The sequence below is a fragment of the Thalassophryne amazonica genome, chromosome 20 (genome assembly GCF_902500255.1).
Source record: "Thalassophryne amazonica chromosome 20, fThaAma1.1, whole genome shotgun sequence".
Classification (NCBI taxonomy): Eukaryota; Metazoa; Chordata; class Actinopteri; order Batrachoidiformes; family Batrachoididae; genus Thalassophryne; species Thalassophryne amazonica.
This window is the reverse complement of record NC_047122.1, coordinates 29491614-29518293: the sequence shown is the minus strand read 5'-3', so window position 1 is coordinate 29518293 and position 26680 is coordinate 29491614. Positions and strand designations below refer to the sequence as shown.

General features: G+C 43.9%; 1 protein-coding gene and 1 long non-coding RNA gene across 3 annotated transcripts in view; one reads left to right on the top strand and one right to left on the bottom strand.

Moving 5' to 3' along the window:
• hivep1 (HIVEP zinc finger 1) overlaps positions 1 to 26680 on the top strand; it is a 147423-nt gene that overhangs the window by 13751 nt on the left and 106992 nt on the right. The gene's annotated exons all lie outside the window — the stretch shown is intronic.
• Positions 10511 to 16879, bottom strand: LOC117502092. The gene is made up of 4 exons (XR_004558175.1): positions 16867 to 16879; positions 13160 to 13164; positions 12351 to 12361; positions 10511 to 10583 (listed from the first exon to the last, which is right to left on the bottom strand). It is a non-coding gene; the product is annotated as an uncharacterized LOC117502092 (long non-coding RNA).

Below are 26680 nucleotides of genomic sequence, written 5' to 3'. Positions count from 1 at the left end.
GTTTCCAGCTTTAAGCACCATCCTGTATTATTTCCTGATCCTTTAATTTTTTTTCTTTGAGATGAAAGAGAAGAAAAATAGGCTTTAAGTAAAATCACACCCACAGGGTACAGAACTTTAAAATTTCTATTTCATTTGGAAATGCTTACAAAATAAAGGTGAACAAAGTGTATTTGAACATGTTTGTTTTTCTTTTCCCTCATACATCAAAGTTTCGATCCCAGTTTTAATAGTGGCGTCCGGATGATGACAGTATTTGACCTTCCAGAGGACTTTGTTCTTTGTGTGTATGTGTGTGTGTACATGTGTGTGCAGCAGCAGCAGCAGTGACGCAGTTTGTGGCTAACAATGCAGGAAGTTAGGAACTCCCGCCGCCCGCTCTCATGTTTACTTTTCTCAAACAGCTGGTCTCCAGGCAGCTCTGGCGGAACACTGAGTCGTTTCCTCTACTTCAGTCTCGGTGGACATTTGAATGTATACAAAAGCTGCTTACTTTCTGCCGGGCGACATGTTTAAATCGTGAAACTGTTGGATGTGTGCACGCGACTGAATGCGTCCATTTGTTTAAACTGTCCGGTACAATTGAACAAAATTGAGTGTAAATATGTTTCCTTTAAATCCAAACCACACAAAGCTGTACTTAATGTACCTAAAAATGTTATAATTACAGTTCTTAATATGCAATCTGTGCATTTAGAACAGTGGTGGGCGCAGTTCCGCTAATCTGCGGACTAGCATTTATGCTAACCTTGCTGCGGGATCCCTTTTTTTTTGTCTTTCACCTTCTTCTCTTCCTTTTTCCATACAAAATCCAACTCTTTAGCTGCAAGAAACCTATGTGTCCTCGCTGCGTGTCAGTCGGTAACACTGTTGAGTCGTAACATGGCAGCATCACCACCCAAAATGGAGGCGGCTTCCCTACATGCAATGCGGTGCAAAAAACTCAACAGGCTTCATAGGACTGCAGCTAAATGATTCTTACAATTTGTTAGTTATTGAAAATGGCTATTGATTATTTGCTATATAGTGTAATCATAAGTTACAAACAAATGCTTGTGGGTATATTGGACTGAAACTGTCCATCCATCTGCCCATAAGACTTATAATTGTCACTCTCTCTGACAGAGTTGGGGCCGATAATTGGACTCTTATGTGTCATTAATGCATCACATGATACTGAACTTTTAAGCATAACTGTCAATAAACGGTTTATGGATTTACTCAAAATTCATACAGTGGTAGCACAACCACATGGAGACATGTATGAAGGAAAATGTTTGCGGTCAGACATCTTCGGAGGAAATAATTAGGCTGAATGCATAATTTTTCAGTGACATGTACAAACAGACCTGTTGGGCTCTTCAGTACAGATCTTGACCAGTTTATTGCAGTTTGTTTTGTCACAAAGATTTCCAACAGTACATGCAAGCAACTAGTTTGGCTGGGTGGGTAGCATTGTTCTGTGAGCTTGCTCTCTAGTTTTCATTGCATTCAATTTAAGTTGATTTGTACAGCCCAAATCACAACATAAGCCATCTCAAGGTGCTACACCCGAGCAAGGTATCAATCAGACCCCCTTGAACAAGCACATTTGTAAAGGAAAAAATCCCAGTTGGCACACTGGACTGCAAAGACTAACATGGAAGAAAAAAACAAACAAGGGAAATCTGCTTGCCATCAGCACTGCAAAAAACCCATATCTAAGAAAGTAAAAAAAAGACTTGCTTAAAGAAAATTTGACTTAATTTTTTATCTAAATAGAAAAAATAATCTTGTCAAGCATTTTTTTCACAAGAAAACCGTCTTAGGGCAGCACGGTGGTTTAGTGGTTAGCACTGTTGCTTTGCAGTGAGAAGGTCATGGGTTCAATTCCCGCCTGTGGCCTTTCTGTGTGGAGTTTGCATGTTCTCCCCTTGTTTGCGTGGGTTGCCTCCGTAGTGCAGCAGATAAGTGAATATTTAGTGAGGGATCCTTCAAATGGTGATGCAAGCACCAAATTTGGCACACATACTCCTTAGACATTACTCTTTTAAAAAATGCCGGGTACCCACGTGAACTTTTAATAGGCGGCCAAGTAGGGGTCAATTGAAGTATTACACAGGGGTCAAAATTTAAAAATGCTCCAATCATATTGAAAGGTATTCCATATTATTTGTCTGATCATAAAGATTCCAAAAAGGTATAGTTTGGACTATCTGTGAATGAATGTTGTTATGAGGTAAAAACAGCAAGAACAGTGACAAAGGTCAATTTCAATTTGTACAGGGGTCAAAAGTTAAAGTTGCTCCAATTTTGGTAAAAAGCGATGCAAATTATTAGTTGGGTGAATATGGTTTTAAAAAGGAATAGTTTGCATCATGTATCATACTTAGCTATCATGTTACAGGGTAGCATATGTCACATGTCATAGAATCCAATGGATGTGTTGTGTGGGCCGCCAGAAGAGGAGGTACTGCTGGCCCACCACCAGTGGGCGCCCTGCCTGAAGTGCGGGCTTCAGGCACGAGAGGGCGCTGCCGCCACGGACACAGCCGGGGGTGACAGTTGTCACTCATTATCTCTTGACAGCTGTCACCCATCTACTCTACATCATCTCACTCCATAAAGACCAGACGTCATCTCCACCTCGTTGCCGAGATATCGTACTTCAATGGAGGTAACATTCTCTGCCTTTATTGATTGATTCCAAGTGCTATTGTGTTGCAGCTGTCAACCAGAGGACCGGCGTGGGTCGCGACTGTTTCAATCAATCAATCAATCAACATTTATTTATAAAGCGCTTTACAGCACCGACTGGTGTCCAAAGTGCTTAACATTAAAAACACAAATTTACAAAATAAAACACATATAAAATAAAATTTTAAAACACATAAAAAAAAAGAACATAAAAATAACAGAACATGTCACCTCCCCACTAAGTGTTAAAAGCCAGTTTAAATAAATAAGTCTTTAACTTAGATTTAAAAAGTGCTAGGTCAGGAATAGTACGTAACTCAAGAGGTAGCTCATTCCACAGTCTGGGGCCAGCTACCGCGAAAGCATGATCACCCCAGTGTTTATATCTTGACCTTGGAACATCTAAGTAAAGCTGGCCAGACGCCCTTAACGTCCTACTGTAGGTGCGCAAAGTTACACAGGAGCTGCACGAGTGTGTGATTGGAGGTGGAGGTGCTCCCTCCTTACACAACATTGACTGTTATCATATTCTGTGATTGTCTGTGTATTCGTTGTGCACCTTCACAACATTAAATTGTTACTTTTTGGCTCATCTATTGACCGTTCATTTGCGCCTCCTGTTGTGGGTCCGTGTCACTACACTTTCACAACAGGATATCTCGGCCAGCGTCATGGATCCCGAGGGGCGTCATCCATCTGTTGGACAGCCAATGGAAGAGTAGGGTGCACAGGCATCTGCAGGAGGCGTGCTCGGTGAGTTGCAGCAAATCCTCACCGCCTTTACCGCTCGGCTGGATTTGATGTCCGAGCAAAACGTCATCCTTAATCGCAGGATGGAGGCTCTCACCGCACAGGTGGAAGCGCGCGATCAGAGCGCTGCTGCGGCTCCTCCTCCTGCCGACCCGGTGCCAGGTATTAACATTCCACTGGTCGTTCAACAAACCCCCCCACCATCCCCTGAAGCATACATAAGTCCCCCTGAGCCGTACAGGGGTTGTGTGGAGACGTGCGCGGACTTTCTGATGCAGTGTTCGCTCGTCTTTGCACAACGACCCGTGATGTACGTGTCTGACGCCAGCAAGGTGGCTTATGTTGTTAATTTGCTTCGGGGTAAGGCACGCGCCTGGGCTACGGCGCTCTGGGAACAGAACTCAGTTGTTATCAGTATACACTGGGTTTGTGGGGGAGTTCAGAACATTGTTTGATCACCCTAACAGAGGAGAGACCGCTTCAACAATGCTGCTGTCAATGCGACAGGGGCACCGGTGCGCAGCCGAATATGCAGTCGACTTCTGCATCGTGGCTGCGAGGTCCGGCTGGAATAACGTTGCGCTCCGCGCTGCCTTCATAAACGGAGTGTCATTGGTCCTGAAGGAGCATCTGGTAGCTAAGGAGGAACCACGGGATTTAGATGGGCTTATCGATCTCTTTATACGGTTAGACAATCGGTTGGAGGAACGCCGTCGAGAGCGAGGCGAAGGACGTGGCCGGATACGCGCCGTCCCTCTCCCTTCCGGGTTTGAAAAGGGGCCGCCCTCCCCACGCTCCACAGCCGCAGCGCTCCGTGGGGCAACAGCTCCCCCTGCTGACATTGTTAGGGAAACGCGCAGGGCCAAAATGAGGAGGCTGGTCCGCGGGGAGTGTTTTCTCTGCAGCTCTAAGGAGCGCATACAGAAAAACTGCCCCAAACGGCCACAACAACAACCGCCCTCAGAGACTGGGCTAAGGGGGGGTCAAAACATTCACGTGGGACACACACAGATTGCCACACGACTCCCAGTTACAATCCTGAGCGGGGATTTAACCCTTCAAGCCCCAGCACTGGTGGACACGGGGTCAGAAGGTAATTTGCTAGACAGCAGATGGGCAAGGGAGGTAGGGCTCCCTCTGGTGGCGCTTCCTTCGCCATTGCAGGTGCGGGCACTAGATGGCACCTTCCTCCCTTTAATCACACACAAGACACAACCAGTAACTCTGGTGGTGTCTGGAAACCATCGGGAGGAGATTGAGTTTTTTGTAACTCCTTCTACCTCCCGCGTGATTTTGGGCTTCCCATGGATGTTGAAGCACAATGCCCGGATTGATTGGCCGTCTGGGGTGGTGGTTCAGTGGAGCGAAACCTGCCATCGGGTGTGTTTAGGATCCTCGGTTCCTCCCGGTTTACAGGCTAAGGAGGAGGTCAAAGTCCCTCCCAATCTGACGGCAGTGCCGGTTGAGTACCACGATCTTGCTGACGTCTTCAGCAAGGATCTGGCACTCACCCTTCCCCCGCACCGTCCGTACGATTGTGCCATTGATTTGGTTCCAGGCGCTGAGTTCCCGTCCAGCAGGCTGTACAACCTCTCACGACCTGAGCGCGAATCAATGGAGACCTACATCCGGGACTCATTAGCTGCCGGGCTGATCCGGAACTCCACCTCCCCGATGGGGGCAGGTTTCTTTTTTGTGGGCAAGAAAGATGGCGGACTCCGTCCATGCATTGATTACAGGGGGCTGAATGAGATTACGGTTCGCAACCGATACCCGTTGCCATTGTTGGATTCCGTGTTCACCCCCCTGCATGGAGCTAAAATCTTTACTAAGCTGGATCTTAGAAATGCGTATCACCTGGTTCGGATCCGGAAGGGAGATGAATGGAAGACGGCATTTCTCGGCCTCACCAACGCCCCCGCGATGTTCCAAGCCTTGGTTAACGACGTCTTGCGGGACTTCCTGCACCGATTCGTCTTCGTATATCTGGACGATATTCTCATCTTTTCTCCGGATCCTGAGACCCATGTCCAGCATGTATGTCAGGTCCTGCAGCGGTTGTTAGAGAACCGACTGTTTGTGAAGGGCGAGTTTCACCGCACGTCTTTGTCCTTCCTGGGGTTTATCATCTCCTCTAACTCCGTTGCCCCTGATCCGGCCAAGGTTGCGGCGGTGAGAGATTGGCCCCAACCAATAAGCCGTAGGAAGCTGCAACAGTTCCTCGGCTTCGCTAATTTCTATAGGAGGTTCATTAAGGGCTACAGTCAGGTAGTTAGCCCCCTGACAGCCCTGACCTCTCCAAAAGTCTCCTTCACCTGGTCAGATCGGTGCGAAGCCGCGTTCAAGGAGTTGAAACGACGGTTCTCTACTGCGCCAAAACCCTAGCCCGACCCTAGCCGCCAGTTCGTGGTTGAAGTGGACGCCTCTGACTCAGGGATAGGAGTCGTGCTATCCCAGAGCGGAGAGACTGATAAGGTTCTTCACCCGTGTGCCTACTTTTCACGCAGGTTGACCCCGGCTGAACGGAACTATGACGTCGGCAATCGAGAACTCCTTGCGGTGAAAGAGGCTCTTGAGGAGTGGAGACACCTGTTGGAGGGAGCGTCTGTGCCGTTCACGGTTTTCACTGACCATCGGAACCTGGAGTATATCAGGACCGCCAAGCGGCTGAACCCCAGGCAAGCCCGCTGGTCACTGTTCTTCGGGCGTTTTGACTTCCGGATCACCTATCGCCCCGGGACCAAGAACCAGAGGTCAGATGCCTTGTCTCGGGTACACGAAGAGGAGGTCAAAACTGCACTGTCGGATCCACCGGAGCCTATCCTGCCTGAGTCCACTATCGTGGCCACCCTCACCTGGGACATGGAGAAGATCGTCCGGGAGGCCCTGGCACGGAGCTCGGACCCCGGAACTGGTCCGAAGAACCGTTTGTACGTCCCACCAGAGGCCAGAGCTGCAGTCTTGGACTTCTGTCACGGTTCTAAGCTCTCCTGTCATCCAGGGGTGCGAAGGACCGTGGCAGTTGTCCGGCAGCGCTTCTGGTGGGCGTCTATGGAGGCCGACGTCCGGGAGTACATCCAGGCCTGCACCACCTGTGCCAGGGGCAAGGCAGACCATAAAAGGTCGCAAGGACTTCTCCAGCCGCTACCTGTGCCTCATCGCCCTTGGTTCCACATCGGCCTGGATTTCGTCACGGGCCTCCCGCCGTCCCAGGGCAACACCACCATCTTCACGATAGTGGACCGATTCTCCAAGGCGGCCCACTTCGTGGCCCTCCCGAAGCTCCCAACAGCCCAGGAGACAGCAGACCTCCTGGTCCACCACGTCGTCCGTCTGCATGGGATACCCACCAACATCATCTCTGATCGTGGTCCCCAGTTCTCCTCACACGTCTGGAGGAGCTTCTGCCGGGAACTGGGGGCTACTGTGAGCCTCTCGTCCGGGTATCATCCGCAGACCAATGGACAGGCAGAACGGGCCAATCAGGAATTGGAGCAAACTCTGCGCTGTGTGACGTCCGCACACCCGACGGCCTGGAGTAAACATCTGGCCTGGATCGAGTATGCGCATAACAGCCAGGTGTCCTCTGCCACCGGCCTGTCCCCATTTGAGGTGTGTTTGGGGTATCAGCCCCCGTTGTTTCCCGTGGTGGAGTGAGAGGTCGGTGTGCCCTCGGTCCAGGTCCACCTGCGGAAGTGCCGTCGGGTGTGGCGCTCCGCCCGTTCTGCCTTGTTGAAGGCCCGGACGAGGGCGAAGACCCATGCAGACCGCCGGCGATCCCCGGCCCCTGCTTACCAGCCCGGGCAGGAGGTGTGGCTATCCACGAAGGACATCCCCCTCCAGGTGGACTCCCCGAAACTTAAGGACAGATATATTGGACCATTCAAGATCCTCAAAGTCCTCAGTCCTGCCGCAGTGAAGCTCCAACTCCCGGCTTCACTGCGGATCCACCCGGTTTTTCACGTTTCAAGGATCAAACCTCACCACACCTTACCCCTCTGTGCTCCTGGACCGGCGCCGCCTCCTGCTCGGATCATCGACGGGGAGCCGGCTTGGACGGTGCGCCGGCTCCTGGACGTCCGTCGGCTGGGCCGGGGGTTCCAGTACTTGGTGGACTGGGAGGGGTATGGACCCGAAGAACGCTCCTGGGTGAAGAGGAGCTTCATCCTGAATCCGGCCCTCCTGGCCAACTTCTACCACCGTCACCCGAACAAGCCTGGTCGGGCGCCAGGAGGTGCCCGTTGAGGGGGGGGCCTGTTGTGTGGGCCGCCAGAAGAGGAGGTACTGCTGGCCCACCACCAGTGGGCGCCCTGCCTGAAGTGCGGGCTTCAGGCACGAGAGGGCGCTGCCGCCACGGACACAGCCGGGGGTGACAGCTGTCACTCATTATCTCTTGACAGCTGTCACCCATCTACTCTACATCATCTCCCTCCATAAAGACCAGACGTCATCTCCACCTCGTTGCCGAGATATCGTACTTCAATGGAGGTAACATTCTCTGCCTTTATTGATTGATTCCAAGTGCTATTGTGTTGCAGCTGTCAACCAAAGGACCGGCGTGGGTCGCGACTGTTTCGTCCTACGTCAGATAAGTGGTTACACAGGAGCTGCACGAGTGTGTGATTGGAGGTGGAGGTGCTCCCTCCTTACACAACATTGACTGTTATCATATTCTGTGATTGTCTGTGTATTCGTTGTGCACCTTCACAACATTAAATTGTTACTTTTTGGCTCATCTATTGACCGTTCATTTGCGCCCCCTGTTGTGGGTCCGTGTCACTACACTTTCACAACAGGATGCTGATATTGTTTAACCTTTACTTTGCAAACCAAGCACGCAACACAGTCAAAACTTTTCCATTTATTAATCCTATTAGCTCAACCAGTAATTTGCACCACTTTTTACCAAAATTGGAGCAAGTTTAACTTTTGACCCCTGTACAAACTGAAATTGACCTTTCTCAGTGTTTTTGCTGTTTTTACCCCATAACTCCAGACCATTCATTCACAGATAGTCCAAACTATACCTTTTTGGAATCTTTATGATCAAACAAATAATATGGAATACCTTTCAATATGATTGGAGCATTTTTAAATTTTGACCCCTGTGTAATACTTCATTTGACCGCCTATTGAAAGTTCACGTGGGTACCCGGCATTTTTAAGAGTAATGTCTAAGGAGTATGTGTGCCAAATTTGGTGCTTGCATCACCATTTTAAGCATTTTTTTCAGTTATCCGCTGCACTACCGGGTGCTCCGGGTTCCTCCCACATTCAAAGACATGCGGGTTATGTGGATTGGAATCTTTAAATTGTCCGTAGGTGTGCGGGTGGGTGTGAATGTGTTTGTTTGTCAGTCTTTGGCCCTGTGACAGACTGGCGTCCTGTCCTGGGTGTACCCCGCCTCACGCTCTATGACTGCTGGGATAGGCTCCAGCCCCCCGCGACCCTTAATTGAACTAAGCGGTTGAAGATGAGTGTGACTGTGTGTGAAAAACTGTGTCATTTTGGGGAAAACGTATCTCATTTTTTCTTAAGTTTTTCCAGCTAATATCAAGCTGTATTTAACCAGTAACAAGGAAAGGCAATGGATTTCAAATCATCCAAGCAAAGAAACAAGATTGTTTTCCTTATTTTAAGACAGAAGCTAAACTTAAAATAGGAATTCTGTTCTGTCTAGTTTTAAGGCACATTTTGATTATTCATTGCCTAGAGATTTTGCAACTTTTGAGAATTCTAACCAAGTAAATTTTTCTTACACCATTGTCAGATTTTTTTTTTTTTTTTTTTTGCTTATTACAAGACAATTTGGCTAGATTTTTGGAGTATTTTGCTTATTTTGAGAGGGAGAGTTTTTGCAGTGAGCTTATTATCACTCAGAAGAAGATACAACAAGGGAATTATTTTTGAAATTTTTGATTTATTTATTGTAATCATTACTTACAGACTTCTTCCAAATAAGGTTGTGGTATCTGCTAATAGTACTTGCAAGCATAAATGGGGAATAAAACCTAATTTTTAAATTTTTATTTATTTATTTTTTCTCGATTGGAATTTCATCCAATGAAACCTAATACATCTTTGAAGTGGAATGAGTGTGGTGACTGTTCTGGGCTAATTAGCCTGTCAGGAAAAGAATAAGTCTGAATAAATGTATTCATAACAGTGGAATAAAAAAAAAGTGTTTTAAGTGTATCAGTGGTTAAATTTTCACATTGTACATTATAATAAAACTATATTTTGACATGGAAATAGTGCAGATTTAATTACCGTAACATGTGCATAAAGATTTGGCTGCCAAAAGACTTAATTATTTTCTTCTGGATCCTTTGCGCGGCTGATGGAACAGAGAAACCACATGGACGAGTTTCCGTGAGAACACTCGTCTGCAATTCCAGAATTCTGGATCATCCATGACACTGGATCACAACCTCGTAACAGTCAACGGGAAACTGCGCTGGTGAAATCAGTTTTTCCTGTGTCATATTTGTACATCTTCCTGGTGCAGACGCATCGCTACAGACGAGTGTCACCCGATGGGAATGTTTCCCCGAGTTTTCATGAAGGTATGTAGGATGGGTTTTAAGCCGCCTTAATACCGGCTTGATTCCACCAGGACCAGGCATTTCCTAAAAATTATTTACTTGTGAAGGTTCGCACTGGCACCAACAGGCCTCAGGGGCCATATAGTACTACTTCTTCTTTTGTGGTAATGTAAAACTTTGTAAGTTTTTGATTTATTGGCAGGCCGAGACATGCTGTGAAAAGATGAGATGTTACCGGGTCTGTGTTTAAAAACTAAAGGCCTTTAAATTTCTTAAATGTGCGTTATTTTTGGTCCATGTATAGTAAAGTGACATTGGATTCCGTTGCTGCTGCAGCCATTATTTTCCCCTACGTTTTATAGCTATATTATGTATGGTTTAGTGTCATCTAGTAGTGAGGTTGCAGATTGCATTATGCCATCGCTGGTCATGATTTTGTTTCTTTTCACATTTGTGCTTGTTTGTCAAAGGGGATTCATGCTCCCTTGTGAAAAGCAACATATCTGATCCTCCATTTTGCAAAAGAAAGGGATTTCAAACTTGTTAGGCTGCATGAGCAACCAGGAGACAATGTTTAGGGGCGCAACCACTGATTATTCTTTTTTCTTTACTCTTCCAGATGCACTGTGAAATGCAAAAGGTGGAGTAAGGCTGTTCCTTTTGTGCTACATGGTGGTGCAACATGGCAGACTCCATGAGGGGTCCAGCTCCCATGCAGATATTAATGACTAATTCTAAACTTAAGAAAACGCATTGATTTGTTTTGGCAGGAGATATGACACAAATGAACAGATTATAAATGCTATATTAATGTGAATAAATACACCTAAATCCTACACACTGTAGCTTTAAATGTATGGAATATTTTTCTTGCTGTTGTGTATAGCTGGAAGAAATTATGATCTAAATGCATAGTGAACTATGGGAATATGTATGTATGTTTGTACAGTGCATCCTGACAGTATTCACAGTGCTTACAGCCGTATTCCAAAATGGAGTAAATTAATTTTTTTCCCTCAAAACAGGATGCACCTGGGCTCAGTTTTGAGCTTCATGGCAAAGACTTTGAATACAACCCCAATTCCAATGAAGTTGGGACATTGTGTAAAATGTAAATAAAAACAGAATACAATGATTTGCAAATCCTCTTCAACCTATATTCAGTTGAATACACCACAAAGACAAGATATTTAATGTTCAAACTGATAAACTTTATTGTTTTGTGCAAATATTTGCTCATTTTGAAATGGATACCTGCAATACATTTCAAAAAAGCTGGGACAATGGTATGTTTACCACTGTGTTACATCACCTTTCCTTCTAACAACACTCAATAAGCGTTTGGGAACTGAGGACACTAATTGTTGAAGCTTTGTCGGTGGAATTCTTTCCATTCTCACTTGATGTACGACTTCAGTTGTTCAGCAATCCGGGGTCTCTGTTGTCGTATTTTGCGCTTCATAATGCGCCACACATTTTCAATGGGTGACAGGTCTGGACTGCAGGCAGGTCAGTCTAGTACCTGCACTCTTTTACTACGAAGCCACGCTGTTGTAACACGTGCAGAATGTGGCTTGGCATTGTCTTGTTGAAATAAGTAGGGACGTCCCTGAAAAAGACGTTGCTTGGATGGCAGCATGTGTTGCTCCAAAACCTGTATGTACCTTTCAGTATTGATGGTGCCATCACAGATGTGTAAGTTGCCCATGCCATGGGCACTAACACATAACTAACACACTAACTGATTATATTATTGACTGTAGATGATGGAATCCCTAAATTCCTTGCAATTGATCACTGAGAAACATTGTTCTTAAACTGCTGAACTATTTTTTTCACGCAGTTGTTCACAAAATGGTGATCCTCGCCCCATCTTTGCTTGTGAATGGCTGAGCCTTTTGGAGATGCTCCTTTTATACCCAGTCATGAGTGTCCTCATGCTTATTGAGTGTTGTTAGAAGTAAAGGTGATGTAACACAGTGGTAAACATACCCCTGTCCCAGCTTTTTTGAAACGTGTTGCAGGCATCCATTTCAAAATGAGCAACTGTTTGCACAAAAACACCCAAAAGGCGAAGCTCTCAATGTACTGGTCAATCTTTGTTCCTACTCTTACCTATGGTCATGAGTGTTGGGTCATGACCGAAAGAACTAGATTGCGGGTACAAATAGCCGAAATGGGCTTCCTTAGGAGTGTGGCTGGTGTCTCCCTTAGAGATAGGGTGAGAAGTTCGGTCATCCGTGGGAGGCTCGGAGTAGAGTTGCTGCTCCTTCGTGTTGAAAGCAGCCAGCTGAGGTGGTTCGGGCATCTGGTAAGGATGCCTCCTGGGCGCCATATATATATATATATATACACTCAACAAAAATATAAACGCAACACTTTTGGTTTTGCTCCCATTTTGTATGAGATGAACTCAAAGATCTAAAACTTTTTCCACATACACAATATCACCATTTCCCTCAAATATTGTTCACAAACCAGTCTAAATCTGTGATAGTGAGCACTTCTCCTTTGCTGAGATAATCCATCCCACCTCACAGGTGTGCCATATCAAGATGCTGATTAGACACCATGATTAGTGCACAGGTGTGCCTTAGACTGCCCACAATAAAAGGCCACTCTGAAAGGTGCAGTTTTGTTTTATTGGGGGGGATACCAGTCAGTATCTGGTGTGACCACCATTTGCCTCATGCAGTGCAACACATCTCCTTCGCATCATCCGTGAAGAGAACACCTCTCCAACGTGCCAAACGCCAGCGAATGTGAGCATTTGCCCACTCAGGTCGGTTACAACGACGAACTGGAGTCAGGTCGAGACCCCGATGAGGACGACGAGCATGCAGATGAGCTTCCCTGAGACGGTTTCTGACAGTTTGTGAAGAAATTCTTTGGTTATGCAAACCGAATGTTCCAGCAGCTGTCCGAGTGGCTGGTCTCAGACGATCTTGGAGGTGAACATGCTGGATGTGGAGGTCCTGGGCTGGTGTGGTTACACGTGGTCTGCGGTTGTGAGGCTGGTTGGATGTACTGCCAAATTCTCTGAAACGCCTTTGGAGACGGCTTATGGTAGAGAAATGAACATTCAATACACAAGCAACAGCTCTGGTTGACATTCCTGCTGTCAGCATGCCAATTGCACGCTCCCTCAAATCTTGCGACATCTGTGGCATTGTTCTGTGTGATAAAACTGGACCTTTCAGAGTGGCCTTTTATTGTGGGCAGTCTAAGGCACACCTGTGCACTAATCATGGTGTCTAATCAGCATCTTGATATGGCACACCTGTGAGGTGGGATGGATTATCTCAGCAAAGGAGAAGTGCTCACTATCACAGATTTAGACTGGTTTGTGAACAATATTTGAGGGAAATGGTGATATTGTGTATGTGGAAAAAGTTTTAGATCTTTGAGTTCATCTCATACAAAATGGGAGCAAAACCAAAAGTGTTGCGTTTATATTTTTGTTGAGTATATATATATATCCTTGCTAAAGTGTCAGCTTTCTGTTACTATTCCTTATGTTAACGGGTCAGTTTCGACCCGTGTCTTAAATCAGCCAAAAAATGCCCCCAAAACAGTGGTTTATTAACCAATTTGTTTGTTGCCTCTTGGTTACCTTGTTAGGCTTCCATATCCATGAAAACTTTGATTTTAATATTTTTGGTGTGGCCCCCACAGCCTTTCCTTTTACAGCATACCTCTCTTTTTAAATAAAAAAAAAAAGGAAAAATGAAACCTAAGAGAATTCTATAGATAAACAAAAGGTTCTTATGTTATCTTAGTATTATTATAGAACTTGAATAAAAATATAAAATGAAAAGCAGGACAAGTAATAATACAAAATATAGATTCAGAAAAACAAAATTCAAAATGAAATAAATCAGGTTCTAGTTCCAAATATAGTCTTTGTGTGCAGGTACATGCATGCGTGTGTGTATTTGTTTAGAAGCATGTATGGCAAAAAGTTTCAGTAGCAGGAGCAGCTTCAGGACCTGTGGCCTCCTCATCAGACTCATCAGATGAGTCTGTGTCCTCTGGTTGATACTCTATATCGTCGTCCTCCTCAGAAACTGGCTCATCTGTGTCGCTATACTGCTGTGTGTCCTCTGCCTCATTTTCAGCAAAGATGTGATCCAGAGCTTGGCTTATTGTAAATCTTCTCTTCATTTTGGTTTGCTGCAAACTGGAGATGCGTGTTCTGCAAGTCACCAACTGAGTTTGTCTGTGCCCGCCTTATATATCTCCCTGTGTCTCTACATGTCTCTACATGCCCATGTAGAGACACGCCCACCTGGATGACCAAAAAAAGGTCATCCAGGTGGGTGTGTTTATCCAGGTGGGCATGTCTCTACATGCCACTACATGCCCATCTGGATGGCCTTTTTCGGTCTTAGGAAGCAGAGTATGAGGGACTATCAATAAAAGTAGTAGGGATAAATGGGGATGTTTGTTCAGTGAAGTAGATAAACAGGTAAAAAAAGAAGCCCCTAACATATTTATGACAGAGTTAGTGAGGTCACAGTGTGTTTATGATTTCAGTTTTGACACTGAATATTGGTTAATAAGCTTATATCATAACTGGGTCAAAACCGACCCCAACAGCCCAAAGGTCGTAATTTTCAAAAGAGCATTTTATAATTTAGTGAAATTATTTTTCTTTTTTTTCTTTTGTTTAAATAAAGGTTCCTGACAAAGTCAAAAAGCCTTGATGCAAGAAACATATTTAAAAGGCACTTTCATACATTCAAAACCTGAAAACGGGTCGGTACTGACCCTAACACTTTAGGAAGGATATATATATACAACCCCTGGCAAAAATTATGGAATCACCGGCCTCGGAGGATGTTCATTCAGTTGTTTAATTTTGTAGAAAAAAAGCAGATCACAGACATGACTTTTTTAGACCAAGCAGAGGAAAAAATATGGAATCACTCAATTCTGAGGAAAAAATTATGGAATCACCCTGTAAATTTTCATCCCCAAAACTAACACCTGCATCATATCAGATCTGCTCGTTAGTCTGCATCTAAAAAGGAGTGAACACACCTTGGAGAGCTGTTGCACCAATTGGACTGACATGAATCATGGCTCCAACACGAGAGATGTCAATTGAAACAAAGGAGAGGATTATCAAACTCTTAAAAGAGAGTAAATCATCATGCAATGCTGCAAAAGATGTTGGTTGTTCACAGTCAGCTGTGTCTAAACTCTGGACCAAATACAAACAACATGAGAAGGTTGTTAAAGGCAAACATACTGGTAGACCAAGGAAGACATCAAAGCATCAAGACAGAAAACTTAAAGCAATATGTCTCAAAAATCGAAAAATGCACAACAAAACAAATGAGGAACGAGTGGGAGGAAACTGGAGTCAACGTCTGTGACCGAACTGTAAGAAACCGCCTAATGGAAATGGGATTTACATACAGAAAAGCTAAACAAAAGCCATCATTAACACCTAAACAGAAAAAAAACAAGGTTACAATGGGCTAAGGAAAAGCAATCGTGGACTGTGGATGACTGGATGAAAGTCATATTCAGTGTTGAATCTCGAATCTGCATTGGGCAAGGTGATGATGCTGGAACTTTTGTTTGGTGCCGTTCCAATGAGATTTATAAAGATGACTGCCTGAAGAGAACATGTAAATTTCCACAGTCATTGATGATATGGGGCTGCATGTCAGGTAAAGGCACTGGGGAGATGGCTGTCATTACATCATCAAAAAATGCACAAGTTTACGTTGATATTTTGGGCAATTGAAAGGATGTTTGGGGATGATGAAATCATTTTTCAAGATGATAATGCATCTTGCCATAGAGCAAAAAATGCGAAAACATTCCTTGCAAGAAGACACGTAGGGTCAATGTCATGGCACAGGGTCAATGTCAACGAGCAGATGTGATTTGATGCAGGTGTTAGTTTTGAGGATGAAAATTTACAGGGTGATTCCATAATTTTTTCCTCAGAATTGAGTCATTCCATATTTTTTTCCTCTGCTTGGTCTAAAAAAGTAACCGTTACTGACTACCATAATATTTTTTTCTTGATTTCTTATAGTGTTTCTTAAAGCCAGAAAGTTGCCATTTGAAATGACTTTAGTTTTGTGTCATCTCTGTGATCTGCTTTTTTCCTACAAAATTAAACAACTGAATGAACATCCTCTGAGGCCAGTGATTCCATAATTTTTGCCAGGGGTTGTATATATATTCACCTTGGCTTATCTACATATTGCAGTGCAGCATTAGTGAGGTGGAAACCTTTGACCCCAATTTAAAGTCCACTGATTCAAGTCGAGTACAGCAGATCTGTTAACAGTCAGCTTCTCCAGTTCTGCATTTCTAGTTTCTGTTTTTATTCTCTGTGGGGTTTTTTTTCAGTTGATCATGGTACTACCTTTACAGTTTATGTGACGTTTGGGTTTCCCTTCTCACAGTACCATGTTTGTTGAATCAACTCTCCCGTTCTCTCCTCTTAAAAACATTTTCTTGCACCAAAGTCCAAGACGCGTAAAAACTGGTGCATTGAACAAAGTGTAATATGTTTATCCTCTAAAGCGTTTGAGGAATGATTAAATATAGAATTTCCCATCCTCACAGCATGCTTTGCATGTCTATATTCCAGAAAATGTGGAATTTGCAAGGATGCTAAATGTGTTTTTTTGTGAGCACATGCAGAATGTTCCTCTGTCTTTAAATAGAAGTTGACAAAACAAAATGCAGCCACCTTGTGTATTTTGCAACAAGCTGACAGCAGTTTCCTGTTAATAATAAACCACATCTCTGACCTCATGCATATTCAGGGTCAAAAGCATCCACCCCTCTGCTAATCAGTTACATGCTAACTTGGAGGTGGCCTGGCGTGGATGTATTATTTTGTCATGGTTTGCAGAAGTTTAACATGATGCAAAATGCAAATTGGAACACAATGTCTGATCTCCAGATTGCATGTAGTGTCCTGCTATATGATTGCACTTAGTTTATTGTTTGCTCTAAAAGAAAATGCAAAGCTGAGTGGAGTGCAGCGTAAGGGTTAACAGCCTTGATTGGCCTGGGCTGAGGGATTTTTGCATGTTGTGTCATGCTCAGGCAGCCAAACCAGTGTTTCTGTACAATTCTTTCAAATTACAGTGTGCGACTGCACCGCCAGTCACACAAAGGGAACTTCTCTCCCAGGGGCAGGAATAAACCAAGGTTTTAGCAACAGTAACTACAACAGACCAGCAGAAACTAGTTCAGGGAAGTCTGTTTAGCTTGGTGGTAACCTCAGAGAAGCTTTCTCTTGGCAGGGAGGGAGGTGAAACAGGGAGGGACCAGCCAGGGAGAAATGTTTATGGTCATATTTTTGTGTGAATGGAATTTAATGTAGTGATAGACGGCGAATTTCTGTTTATGCTACACAGGTGTGTGTATCTTGATAAATGTTATTTTAAAAAGTGGAGCTTTTATTAAAATTATGTTGGTTATCAGGCGGTACAGCGGCTTTTAGCGGTTAGCACTGCTGGCTAACAGCTGGAAGGTCCTGGATTCAGTTGCCACCTCGTCCTTTCTGTGTGAAAGTTGCATGCTCTTCCCATGTATTTGTGGCTTCCCTTCGGGTGCTCGGGCTTCCTCACACTGCCAAAAACATGCAGGTTAGGTGGATTGGTGGCCATAGATGTGAGTCAGTTTGTCTAGATGAGGCCCTGCAGTGGAGTGGTGGCCCGTTCAGGGTCAACACCGCCTCTTGCGTCATGATTGCTGAGACAGGCTGCAGCCCCCGTGACCCTTAAGTAGTTTTATAAAATGGATGGATGTTGTGTTTAAGTCACTTATGTTAAAATCCAGATTGATTTATTTTTTTAATAACCACTTTGAGTCTCGCTTTTCCGGCAGTCACACTGTGCAAAATGTGTTTTTGCTGATTTAAAATAAGACCATCAGAGAGCAGGTTCAGCTTGCAATGGTTTTTCCAAATCTGCCCGCTCCCTCCCCAAATTAAGGATGAGTCGTAATTCTTAGTTGTATCCAACAAATGCCAGTGTTTTTGATCACCTTGGGCCGCGGCTAAAGAGGAGGGTGTTTTGCTCTTGAACAAGTCAGATCTCAGGGTGGCGACATCACGCTGACAGACAGAACCGCCGCAGCACCTGGTAACATCGGAAACCAATTTGTCAGCTAATTTGCACATATTTCAGGCTGCAACCTGTTTGTGTAATTTTGATTATTTATTAACATGTGTGCATACAGTAAGGCTGCCTTGCAGGCTTTTTGTTTTACTTTTAAAATGCATTGCTTTTTTCATAGAGTTAGCTGCAGTGCTTAAAGTTTTTTATTTCAGTGTTTAGGTTGCCATAGAACACCGTACTAATGGGACATGAATTAATGCAAATAAGAGACTGTTACACTAATTTTCATCAGTAGTTCTTCTGGCTCAGAATGTTAAAAAGCAATGCTACATACAGAACTGTGCAAAACACTTATTCAGGGTGTCAAAAATGCTGCTGAATATCATTTATTTATAAGCATAAGAAAAATGTTTGTTTTTCAACTTTTAAACTAAATTGTTTTTTTAGGTGGTCTCGTGCAGATTATAAGAAAATGGGGTTCAATTTAATCTAGTTTTTACAATAGGATAATTGCTGTCATGGGGAGCTGGAGCATATTCCAGCAGTCACTGGGTGAGAGGTGGGCTTCTTCCTGGACGGGTCGCCAGTCTGTTGCAGAGTCGACAGAAGTAGCAGCAATAGTATTTGGCTGGTAGACTTCTTGCAAAGACCAGGGCCTGTGTGCGATTGTCAGGAAGGGCATCTGGCGTAAAACTTGTGCCGAATCCCAATGCACATCTGTATTGGATCCTCCTTGGCAACCCAGAAAAACATTTTTCCTCTCATCTATTTACCAAATGATCCTGAATTTCAAATCAAATATTTTAGAGCAGTGATTCCCAAAGTGGTGAGCCATGATGGTACTTCAGATGGATTGTGAGAGGACAAATTAACATAAAATTTAGCCAGTAAAAATAAACAAAAATGTCTTATTTCAAGTTTGTATTAAATTTTAAAATTGCCCAGATACAGCTTTGTTCAAAATAATAGCAGTGTGTTTTTAAAACATTTACTGTATAAACTGAAAAATGCTTAAAGATTTCTCTTTCCTGTGAGTCACTGAACTAATAATTTGGTTGTATAATCACTGTTTCTGAGAACTGCTTCACATCTGTGTTACATGGAGTCAACCAACTTCTGGCACCTATGAACAGGTATTCCAGCCCAGGATGACTGGACTGCATTCCACAATTCCTCTGCATTGCTTGGTTTTGCCTCAGAAACAGCATTTTTGATGTCACCCCCCAAAATTTTCTATTGGATTAAGGTTTTGGGATTGGGCTGGCCACTCCATAACATTAATCTTGTTGGTCTGGAACTAAGATGCTGCTCCCTTGCTGGTGTGTTTGGGGTCGTTGTCTTGTTGAAACACCCATTTTGAGGGAAATTTCCTCTTCAGCATCAGGCAGCATGACCTCTTCAAGTATTTTGAAGTATTCAAACTGATCCATGGTCTCTGGTCTGTGATAAATAGGTCCAACACACATCTCCATATCATGGTGCTTGCTCCACCGGGCTTCACTGTCTTCACAGTGAAGACAGTCCCTAGACCCACAAAGAACAACCATGCTTTTATAAGTCCACAAGCTGTTGCACCATTTCTGTTTAGGCTAGTCAGTGTGTTTTGGGAAACAAATTTGATAAATTTTTCTTCATGTTTTGATTTGGAATATAATGTGCAGTGTTCCCAATGTATTTCCGTGTATGAAAATAAAAGCTATTTCAAGGCTTTTGAGGTTTACACACGTTTTAAAACACACTGTTGTTATTTTGAACACAACTGCATATTTATGTTTAAAACACAATAAAACAAAGCCATGGCATTTAAATTCTGTAATATACAGTGGGGAAAATAAGTATTTGACCCCCTGTCAGTTTTGCAGGTTTTCCCACCTACAAAGAATGCAGAGGTCTGTAATTTTTATCGTAGGTACACTTCAACTGTGAGAGAGAGAATCTAAAAAAAAAAAAAAAATCCAGTAAATCACAGTGTATGATTTCTAAATAATTAATTTATATTTTATTGAATAAAATAAGTATTTGATCCCCTACCAACCAGCAAGAAGTCTGGCTCACACAGACCTGTTCATTTTTCTTTAAGAAGCCCTCTTATTCTGCACTCTTTACCGGTATTAATTGCACCTGTTTGAACTTGTTACCTGTATAAAAGACAGCTGTTCACACACTCAATCAATCACACTCCAACCTGTCCACCATAGCCAAGACCAAAGAGCTGTCTAAGGACACCAGGGACAAAACTGTAGACCTGCACAAGGCTGGGATGGACTACAGGACAACACGCAAGCAGCTTGGTAGAAGACAACAACTGTTATGATTATTTATTAGAAAGTGGAAGAAACACAAGATGACTGTCAGTCTCCCTCGGTCTGGGATTCCATGCAAGATCTCACTTTGTGGGGTAAGGATAATTCTGAGAAAGCTCAGAACTACACAGGAGGACCTGGTCAATGACCTGAAGAGAGCAGGGACCACAGTCACAAAGATTACATCAGTAAAACATAATGCTGTCATGGTTTAAAATCCTGCAGGGCAGCAAGGTCCCCCTGCTCAAGCCAGCACATGTCCAGGCCCGTTTGAAGTTCACCAGTGACCATCTGGATGATCCAGAGGAGGCATGGGAGAAGGTCATGTGGTCAGATGAGACCAGAATAGAGCTTTTTGGAATCAACTCCACTTACCATGTTTAGAGGATGAGAACAACCCCAAGAAAACCATCCCAACCATGAAGCATGGGGGTGGAAACATCATACTCTGGGGGTGCTCTTCTGCAAAGGGGACAGGACGACTGCACCGTATTGAAGGGAGGATGGATGGGGTCATGTATTGGAAATATTTAATCTGAGTCTCAACTATAATTGTGAGTAAATATTTGGGTGGGCAGCAGAAGATTTTTCAGGCCCATTTCATTTTATTACGTGTTGAAATGGTTGATTCTCACTCACTCTCTCTCTCTCTTTTTTTTTTTTTTTTGCTGTGTGACAGATTTGCGTTTGCACACTTTTGTGCTGCACTTTGGGTTTCTTTGCTAAAAGCACTCTGTTTGAGTGTCTGTCAGAGTGGAGACTGTGACTAATGCCACCAACCTCCTGCTGCACACAAGGGCCTGCAGTTGTGTTTCAAGTTTGTGCGTGCGTGCAGTTTGTGCACCGTCTCAACAGGGCTGATGGCATCTCTCTGTGGAAGCAAAGTGTTTTTATTTTTTTCCTCCTTTGCTCAACAGATGATCAATGAATCTTCATTTGCAGACTCACATGCTTACTTGTTGGTGCTGTCATATGATTGTTGACCGCGTCGACGTGCACATTGGCATCAACCGGTCACTGTTTATGTGCAGCCCCTCTGGATGGATGATGACCTGAACTTTGATGTAGAAATGTCTTTTTCTGGTTCTGGTTTTTGGCTTCATTAAGGGTTGCTGTGTAAGCACTCGAATTACACTTTTATACCCAAGCAGCAGTGAAGGGATCAGACGAGCAAAGTTAAATTGGAGCTAACGAACACTGACCTTATCGTGCTCGTTAGCTTCTTACACCCACACCATTCCGGTGTTTCCCTCCACAGGTGATCTTTGCGGCCTGGAGTGCCACTTCCTGGAAATTTAGCTGAGCAACATTGATTTTGGCAGCTGGAAAAGGTGAGCGTTGGCGTTGGTATAAAGGAGGGAAACTCGCGGTGGGAGATGGCAAGATGTATCCCTGCTCACGTCAGCGCCAAAACCTAGAAGAGTGGAAGAAATTCTCCCTGCGGCGGTCAAACAGGCTGAAACTGGGGCTAGATGTCACATTATTTAGTGATGCGCTCATGACACTCTGAGGGGGTGGAGAGCACCGTTTATAGCAGCGAAGCGGACTGACGTCATCTGCGGAGAAATGCCCCAACAATATCTGCCTCTGTCCGAGGCTGCAGAGTCCCACGGGTTCTTTTTTAAAATTGGCCTTGGAAAACTGCTCAGTTTAAAGAAAACTAAAATTAAAACAAACTGAACAGTCTGTCAGTCGGAAACCCGTATAAGGGTGGTTGTGTGGGGGTGCTTTTTTTTGGGTGTGTGTGTACGTGCACAGCTGTTTGTGTATGTGCATGCAGAGCTGGCATTGCTTAATGGTTTGCACAAGCAAAGCCCAATGAGGGGGTTGCCAGGGAAACTGAGCAGCATGAGTCTTGGGCTGCAGGTGCTGTTCCTTGTGTCCTACTGCTGGAACCTCCTACAGGGCCGTGGGGGTGGGGGGTGGGGGGGGGGGATACGGGACAGAAAAGGATGCTGGGAGGGAGAAAAAGGCTCAGGGAAAAGTGATAAAAGAAGGGTTGGCAGATATAAAAATGTAAGTGGATGAGAATTTTAGATTTATAATGACGGCAATACCGACTGAGAGCGGCGGGTCAAATGGAGAAGTGACATGCTGAAGACGGGCAAAAACATACAAGAAGGGAGTGTTTGTAGCAATGAGCAAGTTAGTTGCTCAGGTTGAAGGTTCAAGGGTAAAGAATGCACGGGTTTAAGAGGTAGAGGCGACCGCGGCGACAACGCAGCCAGTTTTACCCGAGTATCGTGCAAAGAATGATTTAAGGTTTGAGAGGAAAACAAATGGAGCAAAGGGGGTGGAGGTGAGTCTGCAGCACACAGCCGAAAGTGCCAGTTTAAATCTGGAAGGAAAGCTGCTGTTTCCACCTCTGTTCTCCCTGTCAGTCTGGGAGGAACGTTCAGACATTCCGGGTAGAAAAACACCTACAGTCTGTGAGATACACATACATATTAGACATGTGGATCTCATCACTGACAACGATACGATACATATAGCGATACATGACGATACTGACGATACGATGCAATATGATTCACCCCTGTTATCGATTTGATGTGATTTTATATATTATTTCAATTATTATATTTGATTCCTCACCATGCGATATGATGGAAAGAAATTACACCAAAAATTCAAATAGAAGATAAGAAGCTGCAATTCAGTGCAGTACTATGGTCTTCTTCTGATTTTACTAGAGGCAGAGGATTTGTTTTACTCCTTATAAGCAGAAAATTTACCAGATTGAACATTATGGAACAACAATCACTTCCCTCATATGTGGAACCTGCTTCATCACACTGTCAGAACTTAAACAGTACAACAAACAGTAAAACAACATCGCTCTCAACGAGTGACTTAAAGGGAGGCACTCATTGACAGAGTAACACCTTGGCAAAAGTAAGTTCAGATACTTTTCTCACCAGAGTTTTGCTGGAGCTCGGTTTAGAATCTGAGGAATATCCGAGTGAAGCATTCTTTACAAACGACCTGCGTCTTGTGAAGTTTCCCATCTTTTTTAAAACAGCCAAAGTATTGCCAAACGCATGATTTAAATGTTTTAGGTGCGTCAAAAATCTCCAACCACTCACAGACCTCCATGTTTGTTGTGGTAGAAATGTGCTTTCTGGCTTCCACACGTGTTCAAAACAAAACACCAAGCAGGGATGGTGCATTCAATGTGCCTTGGAAAAAAATCGATGCAAGCATGCAGCGAGGTATGCGATCACAGTTTCATCTGTCAATTGAATCGATGCACATTGAATGAATCAATACACTCGCATCGCGCACGTTTGTATCTAGATACCAATTTGTATCGATTATGCCTAATATATGTGTGTGTGTGTACAGTGGTGTTCAGAATAATAGTAGTGCTGTGTGACTAAAAAGATTAATCCAGGTTTTGAGTATATTTCTTATTGTTACATGGGAAACAAGGTACCAGTAGATTCAGTAGAGTCTCACAAATCCAACAAGACCAAGCATTCATGATATGCACACTCTTAAGGCTATGAAATTGGGCTATTAGTAAAAAAAAGTAGAAAAGGGGGTGTTCACAATAATAGTAGCATCTGCTGTTGACGCTACAAACTCAAAACTATTATGTTCAAACTGCTTTTTTAGCAATCCTGTAAATCACTAAACTAGTATTTAGTTGTATAACCATAGTTTTTTCATGATTTCTTCACATCTGCGAGGCATTAATTTTGTTGGTTTGGAACCAAGATTTCGCTCGTTTACTAGTGTGCTTGGGGTCATTGTCTTGTTGAAACACCCATTTCAAGGGCATGTCCTCTTCAGCATAAGGCAACATGACCTCTTCAAGTATTTTGACATATCCAAACTGATCCATGATACCTGGTATGCGATATATAGGCCCAACACCATAGTAGGAGAAACATGCCCATATCATGATGCTTGCACCACCATGCTTCACTGTCTTCACTGTGAACTGTGGCTTGAATTCAGAGTTTGGGGGTCGTCTCACAAACTGTCTGCTGCCCTTGGAACCAAAAGAACAATTTTACTCTCATCAGTCCACAAAATATTCCTCCATTTCTCTTTAGGCCAGTTGATGTGTTCTTTGGCAAATTGCAACCTCTTCTGCACGTCTTTTATTTAACAGAGGGACTTTGCGGGGGATTCTTGCAAATAAATTAGCTTCACACAGGCGACTTCTAACTGTCACAGCACTTACAGGTAACTCCAGACTGTCTTTGATCATCCTGGAGCTGATCAATGGGTGAGCCTTTGCCATTCTGGTTATTATTCTATCCATTTTGATGGTTGTTTTCCATTTTCTTCCACGTGTCTCTGGTTTTTTTTTTTGTCCATTTTAAAGCATTGGAGATCATTGTAGATGGACAGCCTATAATTTTTTGCACCTGCGTATAAGTTTTCCCCTCTTTAAGCAACTTTTTAATCAATCTATGCTGTTCTTTTGAACAATGTGTTGAACGTCCCATTTTCCTCAGGCTTTCAAAGAGAAAAGCATGTTCAACAGGTGCTGGCTTCATCCTTAAATAGGGGACACCTGATTCACACCTGTTTGTTCCACAAAATTGACGAACTCACTGACTGAATGCCACACTACTATTATTGTGAACATCCCCTTTTCTACTTTTTTTTTTACTAATAGCCCAATTTCATAGCCTTAAGAGTGTGCATATCATGAATGCTTGGTCTTGTTGGATTGTGAGAATCTACTGAATCTACTGGTACCTTGTTTCCCATGTAACAATAAGAAATATACTCAAAACCTGGATTAATCTTTTTAGTCACATAGCACTACTATTATTCTGAACACTACTGTGTGTGTGTGTGTGTGTGTGTGTGTATATATATATATATATATATGTATACACACACACACACACACTATAGATTTGTATTATTTCATTGCCATTTTGAATACCTGGTGGGTTTTTAACTCGCTGTACGGTCGCCGCTTTCACTCTCACAGGTTGATTTCTCTTGCTGAGGATTTCTCACAAATGAAGTGTTTGTTAACCATGGAGAGGGCAGGTTGCTTTTTAACCACCATTGCTGCTGCACACCAGCCAATCAGAGCTAAGCTTTCTCAGAAACATTACGTGCATCAGACAGAAGAATGACTAACTATGAGAACGGAAACTGTCGCTCTGCTACAGGCGACAAATGGCAGCCTGAAATGTGTTGGAAGCCTGTCAGAAGATGTCAGCTCTTCTCACAAACAGTCCCTTGGCTCCATTATCACATTGCCTCGCCTCTGCACCCTGTTACAGTGTTTATGTTCTCCCCCTGAAACACTTAGTGATCCGTGGAGGGAACTTTTTTTTTTACACAGCTGTGCATTCAGCAGCTCAAGCAATTTGAAATGATTAGAGAAAATTGCAGTAAACTGTTGGTGCATTCCATCTGAGGCTGTTCTGCTGCTTTTGTTGTGACAGCACACTTGAGACAATAGTTGCTTCTCATGGTGTTACTAAAACGTCCTGCCTGCTTGGACAATGCAGCCACATGTCTGACGTATGATCCAGCATAGGCGGTGGAAGCAGGGGACACGGCAGGGTGCCACCCCCCAGTTTGACCTTCAGTGCCCCCCAACACACACAGGTTTATTAACGTCCGGCAAAACTAACAATGTTATGTCCTACAATGGCCCTGCGGCCCATCGGGCCGAGCCTTATTCTTGGATTCTGTGGTATGAAGGACTCTGGGTCGGACTCCAGTCCATCGGAACTTCCTTTTCCAGCCAAGTGTTTAGTTCAAGGGCACAAACTGAGAACTTGGAGAACACTCCTGGAATCAACTCAGGTCTATATATGTAGGTCGTTCATCTTCTATGCCACAAGGTGAATTAACAACATTTCTGGAGGGAAATCCCCCCCAGATGTCCCTCCTCTTTGAGGACATCATGATGTTGGCAACATGTCGTGCCACATTGGAATACGCCATTAAGCCCCACCCAGGTGAAATTTGCTTCTGCCGCCTATGATCCAGAACAAGTATTAAAGTTCTAGCCCAGTGGGACCTCTCAGGCCATCCAACGGCTATTTGTTAACAGTACCTAATCGTTAAATATGCTGAAACAGAGTTTTAAGCCACATTGGCCTTTTTCTGTAAAATAAATTACCAAATGACTTGAGATCAGTAACTGCTGTCACTTAATTTTTCCACAAAAAAGGGTTGAGTTCTTCTTCTGAAAACTCTTGAGGCGTAAGTTTCTTAAAACATTCTGGACTCACACGCCATTCCAACTCATTATAGAAACCTTGCATAATTTATTACCACCCTTGAAAAATGTCAGCTACCTATTTTATAAACACTA